The sequence below is a fragment of the Carlito syrichta genome, unplaced genomic scaffold (assembly GCF_000164805.1).
Source record: "Carlito syrichta isolate Samal-C Ts95f unplaced genomic scaffold, Tarsius_syrichta-2.0.1 Scaffold314365, whole genome shotgun sequence".
Lineage (NCBI taxonomy): Eukaryota > Metazoa > Chordata > Mammalia > Primates > Tarsiidae > Carlito > Carlito syrichta.
The window spans coordinates 96,923-109,928 of record NW_007258461.1 but is presented as its reverse complement, the minus strand read 5'-3'; the positions used below and the strand labels follow the sequence as shown (position 1 = coordinate 109,928).

At 46.8% G+C, this 13,006-nt stretch overlaps 1 protein-coding gene across 3 annotated transcripts in view; it reads right to left on the bottom strand.

The window, feature by feature from the left end:
• MECP2 (methyl-CpG binding protein 2) overlaps positions 1–13,006 on the bottom strand; it is a 52,190-nt gene that overhangs the window by 23,676 nt on the left and 15,508 nt on the right. Inside the window, exon 2 of one of the 3 annotated variants that reach the window (XM_021719297.1) lies at positions 1,036–1,203. The exons of 1 other annotated variant lie outside the window; for it this stretch is intronic. The gene's annotated coding sequence lies outside the window, so the exon portion shown is untranslated. Of the gene's footprint in view, positions 1–379; positions 408–1,035; positions 1,204–13,006 lie in introns of those variants that run through there. One more of the 3 variants, XM_021719298.1, reaches the window with a different exon arrangement.

Here is a 13,006-nt window from a genome sequence, read left to right as displayed (position 1 = left end):
CAGACTTGTTTCTGCCCTTCTGCACATCAAGGGCCCCTTGAGCTGCTGTCAGTGCTCCTAAATTACTACCCCATTACCCAAACAACAGCGAGCCAATCAGAAAGCTTAGACCAGGACATTTTCCCAAGTGATTTCCCAATACTTTTGCAATCATCACTTTACATACAATCTCACCAAATACTCAGCAACACACACGAGCAGTATTTAACTGAAGGCAACACTGAGACTCCAGGAGGGAAAGGGACTTGACCGCTGAGTGTAACATCTCAGTACTTTCAGCCAGGTGAATGAGCTGACACTGAATCCCAAGGCTGCATGGCTCAAAAAGCCTAAGCTCATTCACTACACTCTAGGTAAAATCGTGAAAGTATGTTTTTACCTTGCCCAGACCCTGCACACTGCATCAAGATCCTGGGTTGCAAGCAACAGAAACCAATTCTGGCTAACTTCAGTCACAAAGGAGTTCTTGGGCAGCAGATCTGGAAATGGAGAGAAGACTAGAGAACTAGGCTCAGAAAAGCAGCAGGAACAGAGAGGCGGCACAACTGAAAACACAGCCGAGGTTATACTTAAGGGGACTGTCTGGCTGGGATACCTACCCTGGGCACCACTGCACATCATCACTGGACATCAGTCACTACTGCTGGCTTCCTGGCACAGATGCCACCACCATGACTAATTCCTCACTGTCCCTCAAGAGCCCAAGTCCCTGAGAGCAGAATGGGTTGGGCCAAGTCTAGACCTCATCGCCATCCCCTAGTTTCCAGGGATCAAGGGAGGGAATGCTTGCATCTCCCTGTGGCAGGCGCTGCCAGCTGTCCCCCCCCACCCATATTCTTTCTGCCTTACTAAGGGGACCCTGCATTCCGCTAAGGAAAGACAGCTCCTGCTCCCCAGCAGACTGTGGGACTACGTGCTGGCTAAGGGGACAGTGGCAGAATGCACTCCTGCTCATCATTCTCCTTCACGCCTGCTCTTGCCCTACTGACTGTAGGTGGAGCACACCTCCCACCCACTGGCTCTGGGCTTGCTCACGTGTTGATGGGATGGGGGAGGAAGAGGCTTTAAGAAGCTTCTGTGTCTCTGCTCACTCCTCTTGGGCTCCTGACCTCCGCCTACGAAGAGACTTCCCCTGGCAGCTGCTTCTCCCTCCTGGGTCCTGGAACGACAGGCTTGAGAACAGATCTGAATCCCACCTTGCAGCTGACCCAGACCCATGAGAGAGAAATAAACGATTGCTGTTGCAGCCACTGAGCTGCTGGGGCTGTTTGTTCCTTAGTAAAAGATGATGGATGTGGAGATGGAAATGGAAATTACTGACTGGGCCTGCAGGCGGAGATGTCAAGTGCCCTTTTGTCCCTCCCCATGCCTTCCTTCTTTCTATCTGGACAGGTGGATGCAATGGCCAGAGCTGGAACTGCCATCCTGCGACCATGAGACAACCCTGAGAATGAAAGTCACCCACTGAGGGGCCCTGGATCCTGGACCCTTACAGAGCTCCTGCAGTGACCATGGACAGCCTACCTCCGGACCTCATGACACGTGAGAGAAAAATACACCACAAGCCCCCAATCTGTTGTTAGGCTTCCTTAAGTAGAAAGCTAGGGCCCACCTACCTCTTATCCAAGATATACACAATGGGGGATTCTTTTAACACAAAAAAGGTATCAAGATGGTCCGAAGTCAAAAAAGCAACAAAATGTTCATGATACACCATATGTGAGGTTTACTTTCTACATTGCTTTTTCACCAAGTTATCATAATCACTATAACTCAGGGCACTGAAAAATGACAAAATAGATTCTGAGATTCTTTCTTCCTATTTCTGTTAACTAAAAAAGCAGCCTTTGGATTGTTTATAAGTGAATTCAAGAGACAAAAATAAACCCAGATAATTCAGAATGTACTGAGTACAACACATATGCCTTCTATGTGATAAGCTCCCAGCATTATTTATTCAAAGAAAACCTGCCTCATTTCAAAAATATAAAAAACTTAAAAAATAAAACAATTATACAACACACCACCTTCTACAAAACCAGATTCCTTTCCTTCCCTTTATAACCTGATCAGAACAAAAACAAAACATTGTTTGAATGCCGAAACCCAGAAAGTTTAATCAGCCAGGGCACAGAAAATGCTCTCCCAAAGGACAGCCACTTAGAAGTGAAACAAGCAGCCTAAGCCTACTGTGTGAACCTGGGCACTGGGCACAGGTGACAAGCATACTTAAATGTCAATGACCAGATTCTGGGTGAGTAAGCCCAGAAACTGCTCCTTCCCACTCCCTCGGAGACCCAGGAGGGGCCAGTTCCTGGGTGCTTCTGACATGCTGAGGGCTATCCTACACAGGGGAAGGCCAGAGGAGTCACACGTGGTTCTGCGCTCAAGACACTCCTAGCACGAGGGGAAAAGCAATGTGCCAGAAAGCTATTGTCCTTTCTGGCTACAGGAGCTATAAAAGATGTCTGCAGGGGTTATTGAGGGCCCACAGGGGTGGTGGCCAAGTCCTTCAGGTCTGGGAGCTGAAGTGGGTAGTGGCAGCCTCTTCTCAAGAATCAGTTCCTAAGGTTCCATCCAGTCAGGTGGAAAACCACAGAGGCCGTTCTCATGGGTACTTTAAGCAGCACATCTGTTGGCAAAACACAAATGTTGTTACACAAATACGAAGCCACAGATTGCAAAGGCACCTGACAGCCTTTAACATTCATTTTTTCTGTTTTGCAAAGCTGCATTGGGAAACTGTGCTGTTAAATTATATACTCATAAAGGAAGTATGTTTAAAAAGAGGGGGAAATGTGTGGAGCTATTTAGACTCATTGATTTGCTCCATGCTTTCAGGTAACTGCAACCCCTCAAAAGTGACGTCAAACTCTACATTTGCCCTTTATGCATACCTTCTGACCCATGACTACAAGTCTGATGAGCCCAACAACAATGTCGTCCTGTTAGCCACACAGAAGCTGATGAGCCCACAACAGAGCAGACTGCATTCTATATTGTCCTTCTTCTAAGACAAAACCTTAGGGTAGGGTCCCACCACAGAACTGATTCATTCATTCAATAAAGACGCGTGATTCTAGGCACTGGGGATATGGCAAGAAGAGGCAAAGAAACCCCTCTGCTCTCATGGGGCGAAGAGGGAAGAGGGCAAGAGCATGAACAAAATCAACCAGTAAAACAGTTCATGGCAGATGGCGACAAGCGCTAGACTAGGCAGGGGGAAACTGGTGGTGTGGGGGTAGGCACTGACTTACAGGGGTGTGGTCAAGGAGGGTCATATTGGGAAGGCGACACTGGAAAGACAAGCAGCAGACCACAAAGGGAGGCATGTGACACCTGGGACAGAGGGCAGAGTCGGGGTCAAAGCCATACGCAGGGGTGTACTTAGAGGGTCCAGGGAGGGACAAGGAGGCCAGTGAGGCTACAGTGGATGAGTGACAAGAGCAAGAGAGGTGATCATGTAGGGCCTTGCCGGCTGCTGTAAGGACTTGGGCTATGACTCTGAGTGACAGGGAACCCACCAGAGGGTTCCGAAGAGCACCATGGTCTAGCCTGCATGTTGCAGGACTGAGCAGAGAACCAGGGGGCAAGGGCGGAGGCAAGGAGGCAGGATGCTTGGACCAGGACAGGCAGTGGAGGTGGAGAAAACCAGTCAGATTCCACACTGATTTTTGGCAGGTAGAGTGTGTGGTATTTGTGAATGAGTTCAGGAATGGATAGCTAGCACCAGGTCTCCGGCCTGAGAAGCAGGGAGATAGAGTTGCTGTTTACTAGAAAGGAGAAGACCAGAGAAAGAGAAGGTGTAGGGAGGATCAGGCGTTTCAGTGAGCTAGCCAGCCTGGAGACATAAATGTGGGGACCATTGGCTTACAAATGGGATGGGAAGTCATGAGGCTGGTCCAAGTCACTTCAGGAGTGAGAGTGGGGAAGAGCAGTGTGAGCTGTGGCCCTCTACCACCATGTGGGGAGCAGAGGAAGACCAGGAGTAGACATCCACACACTAACCCAGGACTTCCGGAGGAGCCATGGATGCCAGGAACTGTTCTAGGAGCCTGGACTACATCTGTGAATCAAGTGAACAAACCTGCCCTGTACAGCTTCTATTTCAGTGGGGGTGACAATCAAGATAAGCATAGTCAGTGACATATTCAGTTAGAAAGGGACAAAAGTTGTGGCTTGCAGGACAGCCAGGGTGGGCCCCACTGAGACTCATGGGAGGGAAGGGACTGACTCATGTGGGTCTTGGGGTCAACTGACGCTGATAGGTCCAGGCAGAGGAGAAGTGACAGTCAGCCCCCAGACAAAACACAAAGGTCATCACTGGAGACTTTTCACAAAGCAGCTTAGCAGAGCTGTGGCAGCAAGGACCAACTGAAGAGGGTTTAAGAGAGCATGGAGAGAGGGACTGGAGACTTGCTAGTAAAGGGAATTGGAGAGCTAGAAGGGCGGTGGGGTTGGGAGTGGCTTTTGTCAAGGTGGGAGAAGTAGCAGCAGGCGCCTGGGGTGATAGGAAGGACCCAGCTGTGGGGAGGAATCTCTGCTGTGGGAGTGTGGTGGAGGACTGGGGAGATGCCTTGGCACAAGAGCAAGGGCCTGGGCAGGGGCTCCCTGACAGCAGGAGGAAGGCAGAGTGAGGAGCAGATGCTGACATGCTCGTCAGGCCACATCTGTGTTCTCTGGGAACTAAGAACTGAGTTATCAGTTGTGAGGAGGTATGACCACTTATGATAAGGGCAGAAGGGGCAGGGACAGCTGGGCAGCATGAGGTTTACCTGGGGTGGACATGAACTTAAAAGGGGACCAATCAGCCAGGCTTGGTGGCTCAGCCTGTCATCCCGCGCCTTTGGGAGGCTGAGGTGAGTGGATTGTCTGAGCCCATGGGTTCAAGACCAGCCCAGGCAACTTGGTGAGACCTCATGTCTACAATAAATCAAAAACTAGCCAGGTGTGGTACTGAGTGCCTGTAGCTCCGACTACTTAGAAGGCTGAAGTGGAAGGATCGCTGGAGCCCAGCAAGTGATGCTGGGGTGGCCGTGAGCGTGCCACTGCACTCCAGCCTGGGAGACGGAATGAGACTGCAACTCAAAAAACAAAAAAAGGGGGACCAATCAGGGAGTCACATTTGGCTTCACAATAGAGCAGGCATGGGCTGAATTTCACCAGGGTTGGGGCTTTGCCAACTGAGTAAACCAAAGCAAGAAAGCGGTGAGGCTGCTGACGTGGCATGGCAAGGAGTGACAATGACAGGCCATAGCATTGAAGCTGGAAAGGAGACAAGTAAGGATCCAAGGGAGGCCAGGCCCAAGAAAAGATGGAACCACCAATGGATTCTAAGTGTCAGCCCGAGAGGGCAAAGGACTACTAGAGTTGGGTGCCAGAAGCAGTGACAGAAGTACAGGAGGATCTCTGCTTTTGCAGATGACAAAAACAATAAAATGATTATGGCTATATTCTCTGGTACCAGCACTAGCCACCGTACAAGCTGTTTGACTTTGAGAAAGAAAAAAGATGTGGCTAGCCTTCAGAGCAGACGCATCTTGAAAAAATTGTCTTTAAGAACATACTCATAAGTACTTTCACTTTTTTTTTTTTTTGAGTTGGAGTCTCTTCTGTGGCCCAGGCTGGAGTGCAGTGGCATGCTCATGGTCATCACAGCCTCGACCTGCAGGGCTCTGGTGATCCTTCTGTTTCAGCCTTCTAAGAGGCTGGAATTCCAAGCTTTTTCTTGGGCCTGGCCTCCTTTGGATCCTTACTTGTCTCCTTTCCAGCTTCAATGCTATGGCCTGTCACTGTCACTCCTTGGCATGCCACCTCAGCAGCCTCACCGCTTTCTTGCTTTGGTTTACTCAGCTGGAATTATAGGACCACACATTGTGATCATGCCCTATGGAGTTAGGACTGACTGCCACTGCCATTTATTATAGCCTAGCGTCCTGTGAAAACAACTGTTTTGAGGGAACTTCTGGTCCTTCCATCCTGAAGATGGCTCAATGGTGACCCCAGATAGTTACGTGCATGTGTTAATCCCCAGGCCCTGTGAATGCGACCTTACTTGGAAGAAGGCGCTCTGCTGATTTAATGAAGTAAAGGATCTGGAGATGAGATCAGCCTGGATTGAGGGTGGTCCCGCCCTAATCCAATGATAGGCATCCAGAAAAGAAGACAGGGACACAAAGGAGAAGGCCCTGTGAAGACAAGCAGAGGACGGAGCAATGTGACCACAGGCCCAGGAGAATCTAGGCTTGCCAGGCAGCCACCAGAAGCTGGGAGAAGCAAGACAGGATCCCATGCTGGAGGCTCCGAAGGGTGTAGGAGTGGGGCCCTGCAACATCTTGGCTTGAGATCTCTGGCCTCTAGCACTGTGCCCTTGCTGTAAGTCACCCAGTTAGGGACACTCTGTTCTGATGACCCCGTAAACATCATTTTTTCCTTGAGCTCACCAGACTTCTGAGCTTTAACAAAGGGTCTGTGTGGCTTTTATCCTCCCTGTCTTTACGAAAGAGGAAGAGTCTGCCCAAAGCTCATCCTCCTGTGGCCACTCTGGATGCTACCTCCCCTCTCCATGCAAGGACTCTGCTGCTCCAGGTCCGTGTCTCCTCCTTGTGTTCCCCTCTCCACTGGGCTCATTCCGGAAGGGTGCAAGTGGTGCTCTCATATCTACCCGCCTCATCTCCCTCGACCCCACCCCTAGTTTTCTGGTCTCCATCACAGGAAAGCCTCTTAAAAAGTGTTGTCTGCATCCAATCTTCACTCCCTCACCTTCCGCTCACCACCCACCCCAATCGGGCTTCTGTTCGTATTACCTCCAGTTCAGCTTGCCATGTGACAGGTAGGGCTGCTAGTTTGTAATGTAAACGGGTTGTGTTATTTCTGCTTAAAATCCTTCACTAGAGGATGACCAATCGTGTACGTACATTTGCTACTTGGCCCTTCAAACCTCAAAGAAATCAGAAGTACTTCTAACAGAGACAATAGGGGACTCATGGATGGATGTGTTTAGTAAATTTCTAGATGCTGAAGTAGGCAGGAATGTGTTGACTAATTCATCAAAGTAGAGTATACTATAAGGGCACTACAGAGGTGATGGGAGCCCGAGTACCTGTCAGAATCCCACAGAAGCTCTCAGACCAGATCAGATGTGGGGCAAGTAGTGCTCTCATCTGCACATAAATCATGCATGCGCGCGCGCGCGTGTGTGTGTAGGGGGACCTGTTGACTCCAGATCCTGATCCAGAAGGTTCAAGGCATGACACCTCCAGCAAGTGCCCAGGTGAGGCTGATGCCACTGGGGCTGCTCAGCAGAGCACACTTGGAGTGGCAAGGTACCACTTCCTTCCTCGGGCAAGAAATCAAAGGGGCTTTTCTAAATAAATGTCTAGAACTTTCCCTTCCTTCCCACCCAAGGCTCCTGACATGGCTGGTGGCAGCGCAGGTGAGGCCCACCTCTTCCTGGCCTCGGAGGGTCCATCTTGTGAGGGGTATCTGCCTTCTGCTTTCCCCCGAAGCCGAGTCTTTCCGTCAACCCGCCCTGCCCCCCACAGAACTCCTTCTCCAAGCCCTCCTCCCAGGACAGACCCTGCAGCAAACTCCACCACGGCAGAGCAGTGTGCCAGCTACCCAGGACTCCCTCCCCAGGCCCGGCGGCTCTCCAGGGCTGGGGACGAGAACCAGCACTGTGGAAGAGAGACCAATTCTGTCCCTAGAGGAAACAGATAATATTCTCAGAGAAATCCTAGAAGATAATACAGCCATTAAATCCGAACAGAAACACCCATAAACAAGGAAGAATCAGACAGTAAAAGAGTTCAGAGATTAAAAACGGGGTAGCTACAGATACCAAACAACACATGCACAAGGTTTTTCAGTGTGGCATTGTTTACGATAAGAAAAGGCTGAGAAAACCTGAATGTCCTTCCACAGGGAACTGTTTGACTAAAGCACGGTCCATCTATATGATGGAGACTACGTGATGGAAACAAAAGAATGAAGAAGGAAGAGCTCCACACGGCTATCAAAAAGGAGGCTCTTGATGCTGACGGAAGCACTCCCCAGAATGGATTAAGGGACACTAAACCAGGACCAAGACGTGGGACAGCACAGCCAGCAAGCCCACTTGCTGTGTAATAAAGGAGAAATAAGAATACACAGGTTTATGCACTTGTCTCTGCAGAAAGAACCACTAGAAAGATGACCAAGACACTCATAAAAACGGTCACCTATGAGGGATGAGGGGAAGCAGAGCTAAGGCAATGGAGATGGAACTGCTTCTTACAGGGAACCTTTTTTATTTCTTAAATTCAAGCCTGTTTTACTAGATTGAAACAGATATCAAGTTGCATTTCAAGAAATATAATCAGAACAAACAAAACATAAAAAGGAATTCTAAAAACCATACATGTTGTTTATGTGTACACACAGGCAATTAATAAAAATAATCATTATTACACTCCTAACTTTCTGTTATTCCACAATTAACTAAACAAAAGTTGAGGGAAGTAGTAATCTCCCACATCAGATTAGGCTTGGCTTTTGAATCAATGAAATACTTTACATGGTACAAAAATAAAGAGGGAAAAGCAAACCATAAAATTGAAAACAAACAGACCTCACTGTATATCAAATAAATAGCCACATGAGAAAAATTATTCCAAGTAGCTTCTCCCAACACATTATAGAGAAAAATCTCAAACATATAGAAAACATGGTACAAAGAACACCACAAACATACTCATCACCTAGGTTCTCCCATCGTTAACATCACGCATCAATCCATCGAGCAATTTACATGTATTTAAAAGTTCACACAACAGCACATGTCATCCCTAGACACTTCTGCATGCATATCATTAACTAGAGTTAAAAATTTTACTTTCATTTTTAAGGTAAAATTTACATCCAGAGAAATGCACAAATATTCTTTGTTTGTTTTTTTTTTGAGTCAGAGTCTTGCTCTGAGGCTCAGGCTAAAGTACGGTGGCATGATCTTGGCTCATGGCAGCCTCGACCTCCTCGGCTCAGGTAATCCTTCCACCTCAGTCTCCCAAGTAGCTGAGACTACAGATGCGCACCATCATACCCAGCCAATTTTTTGTAGAGATGAGGTCTTGCTATATTTATATTGTCCAGGCTGGTCTCAAACTCCTGGGCTCAAGCAATCCTCCTGCCTTGGCCTCCCAAAGTGCTAGGATTATAGGGCCACCACACCTAGCCAGGAATGCACAAACCTTAAGTGTACCATCTGCTGAGTTTTGTCAAGAGCATGCAACTATGTAACACAAACCCATAAAAAGACAGAAGACATCACCATAGCCACGAAAAGCTCCCTGGCATCCCTTTCCAGTCAGCCCCCCCACATTCCCAACAACACTGGCGTTGTCAATTTTCAATTTGGGCCATTCCAGTGGGTGTGTAGTGGCATTTCACTGTGGTTGTAATTTGCATTTCTCTGATGACCAATGATGAACACTTTTTCATGGGTATACTCACTCGTCATCATTACATGCTTTCCTTTGTGAAGTATCCTTTAAAATATTTTCCCCTTTTAAAAATTAAGCTGGGCAACTCCCTCAAGTCCCCTTCCACTGTGGGAGCTTTCCTGTGCTCTCAATAAATCCTGCTTTCTAATAAAAATAAATAAAAATTAAGCTATCTTTTTATCACTGAGTTGTAGTTCTTTATGTATTCTGAATACAAGTGCTTTGTCAGATATATGACTTTCTATTTTTTTCTATAACTGGTCTCAACTATTTTCTTTGTGACTTGTCTTTTTGTTTTCTTTCTTTCCTTTTTTTTTTTTTGAGTTGGAGTCTCACTCTGTCGCCCAGACTGGAGTGCAGCGGCCGCTCCCGGCCACCGCAGCCTCGACCTGCTGGGCTCCGGCGATCCTTCTGCCTCAGCCTTCCAAGTAGCCGGAATTACAGGCGTGCGCTACCATGCCTGGCTGATTTTTTGATTTATTGTAGAGATGAGGTCTCGCTGCCCAGGCGGGTCTCGAACCCGCGGGCTCAGGCAATCCACTCACCTCAGTCTCCCAAAGGCGAGGGATTACAGGCTGAGCCACCGAGCCCGGCTCTTTTTTTTTTTTTAAAGAGACGGGGTCTCGCTCTGTCACCCAGGCTGTAGTGCAGTGGTGTATCATAGTTCACAGAAGCCTCAAACTCCTGGGCTCAAGCCATCATTCCACCTTAGCCTCTGGAGTAGCTGGGACTATAGGCATGAACCACTGTGCTCAGCTACTACTACTAATATTGGCATTATAATTTTGTAATTTTATGTGTATTATGAAATAAAGCAAATAAGTAACTATGCTAATTTATTAACAATCAACATTGTCAATGTAAGGAAAAAATATATATAGTTCAAGAAGAACCTGTAATATTAAATTGCCATCGATCGTTATTTATTCATGACTTTAGAAAAAATTCAATACATTTTCTAGCTCTGACCACTGAAAGTGCCTAGATGTAATGTTACTTCACTAAGAATGAGCACATGTAGCACTCACATCTTGTATTCCAAATACCATTCCTACTAAAGGAACCAGAGCTCCTTGGAACCGGTTCTGGGACAGGAAAAGCACATTTGGGATGGAATATCTTGTGCCAGAAAACAAGTAATCACTCAAAGACTAATTAATGAGGGTGTGCCAAGAGAACACAGGCACCAGCATGAAGGGACTCTCACTGACCAAATTTGGAATAATTTGATCACAAAAGAATAATGACTATAGCTGAATTGTAAAACATTTAATAAATAAAAATCAGAGTCCACACTGATGCAAAAGAGAAAACACAGCAGCAAATATTTTGCTACCATTTGAGGTGAATACCACATCAACGCCTTACTCTGAAATTTAGTAATTAAAGGTAAGGATTCAGTATCTAAACTATCTTTTTAGGAGATAGTGTTCCTCCTTACTTGCTGAGAGAAAATGCTCTACAGAGGGATGCCAATGTTAAATGGAGAAGAGATGACAGAATTAGAAAAACCATCCCTTTTCAACCTCCACTGTAACAACAGATTCAGCAGGCAAGGACCATCAATGAACGTTAAAACCACGTAGATGGCTGTTGGGCAACAGGCTATTTGTATGGTGCCAAAGCAACACATTGCAGGTTATTTATCAATTACAACAGGAAAACTGTACATCTAAGACGGGGAGATTTGGCAGTCACCTCCTTCTTTAACCAAGTAGTAAAATGCAGCATCACAAACCACAGGGTGGCCAGCCATTAAGTGCCTCCTGAACTGACATTATATGAGGTACACAGTATTGTCTATGAAATATTCTTGCCCCAAATATTTATTTATTAATTTTTTTGAGTTGGAGTTTCACTCTGTCGTCCAGGCTGGAGTTCAGTGGCATGCTCACAGCTACTGCAGCCTTGACCTACTGGGCTCAGGCAATCCTTCCACCTCAGTCTCTCAAGTAGCTGGAACCACAGGCATGTGCTACCACGCCCAGCTAATTTTTTTTATTATTGTAGAGATTAAATTGTCCAGGCTGGTCTTGAACCCCTTACAATCCCCTTACCTCCACCTCCCAAAGCACTGGAATTACAGGTGTGAGCCACCACACCTGGCTCAAAATGTCTAACCTAAACAAGCCTGCAGACCTAACTTCTCATTTATAGTAATAAATTATATATCACATGAAAAGAGAGACATCTAAAATGTGGGCCAGCCAGGCTGGTGATGTATACCAGTAGTCTCACTATTTGGGAGGCTGAGGTGGAGGTGGAAGGACCACTTAAGCACAGGAGTTCAAGGCCAGCTTGGGCAATATAGGGAGACTCTGTCTCTAAAAAGGATATACTGTACACATATCTTAAAGACAGCTGGGCTGATTATTTCAAAAGTCAGTGTTACAGGTGAAGTGGAGGTACGGAGGCTGTTCTTGTTAAGAGACAAAGGAGGCATATTCTAATGCAATGTATAAATCTTAACTGCTTTGTAGCTCCCCCCCCAAACAGCTATAAGAAACATTTGGGGGAAAATTTGAATTTAGAGTGGGTGTCTGATCTCATTAGAGAATTATTGCTAATTTTTAAAGATGTGATCAGGACATTCTGCTTATATTAGAAAATACCATTATTTTTAGGAGACGTATGTATGCTGAAGTACTTAGGAGAAATGTCATGATGTCTGCGAATTCCTTTCAAGTGTTCCGCAAAATGGTGTAAAAACGCACCCTTATCTATATAGACCAGGCAAATTTGCCAAAATGTCAAAAGTGTTAAAACTAGGCAGTGGACACACAACACAGGCTTCACGGTAAGTTAGAGAAAATGGTTTGGCTGAAACGATGAATTTAACAGAAGAGATAAAAATAAAATCAAGGCGATCTTCCAAGATTCAGAGCAAAAAACCCCCAATAAATGGAAAATATGAGAGAAGACTGAGACAGAGGACCAATATAAGACATCCAAAATTAAGCAGTGGTTCCCAAAGAGAAAATTAAAAGATGAAGGTTAGTAATTTTTTTTTTTGAGTTGGAGTCTTACTCTGTCACCCAGGCTGAAGTGCAGTGGCACACTCATGGCCACTCCAGCGTGTCGACCTGTTGGGCTCCAGCGATCCTTCAGCCTCAGCCTTCCAAGTAGCTGGAATTACAGGGGCGCGCTACCACCCCTGCCTAATTTTTTTTTTTTTGTAGAGATGAGGTCTCATCATGTTGCCTAGGCTGGTCTCGAACCCTTGGGCTCAGGCAATCCTCTCGCCTCGGCTTCCCAAAGTGCTGGGATTATAGGCTGAGCCACTGAGCCCAGCCTTGTAATTTTTTAAAAAGCCTATAGCAAGGCCAGGCACAGTGGCTCACGCCTATAATCCCAGCACTTTGGGAGGCTGAGGTGAGAGGAATGCCTGAGCCCATGGGTTCGAGACTGGCCTGGCCAACTTGACAAGACCTCATCTCTACAATAAATCAAAAAATTAGCTGGGCGTTGTGGTGCGTGCCTGTAGTTCCAGTTACTTGGAAGGCTGAGGTGGAAGGATCACCTGAGCC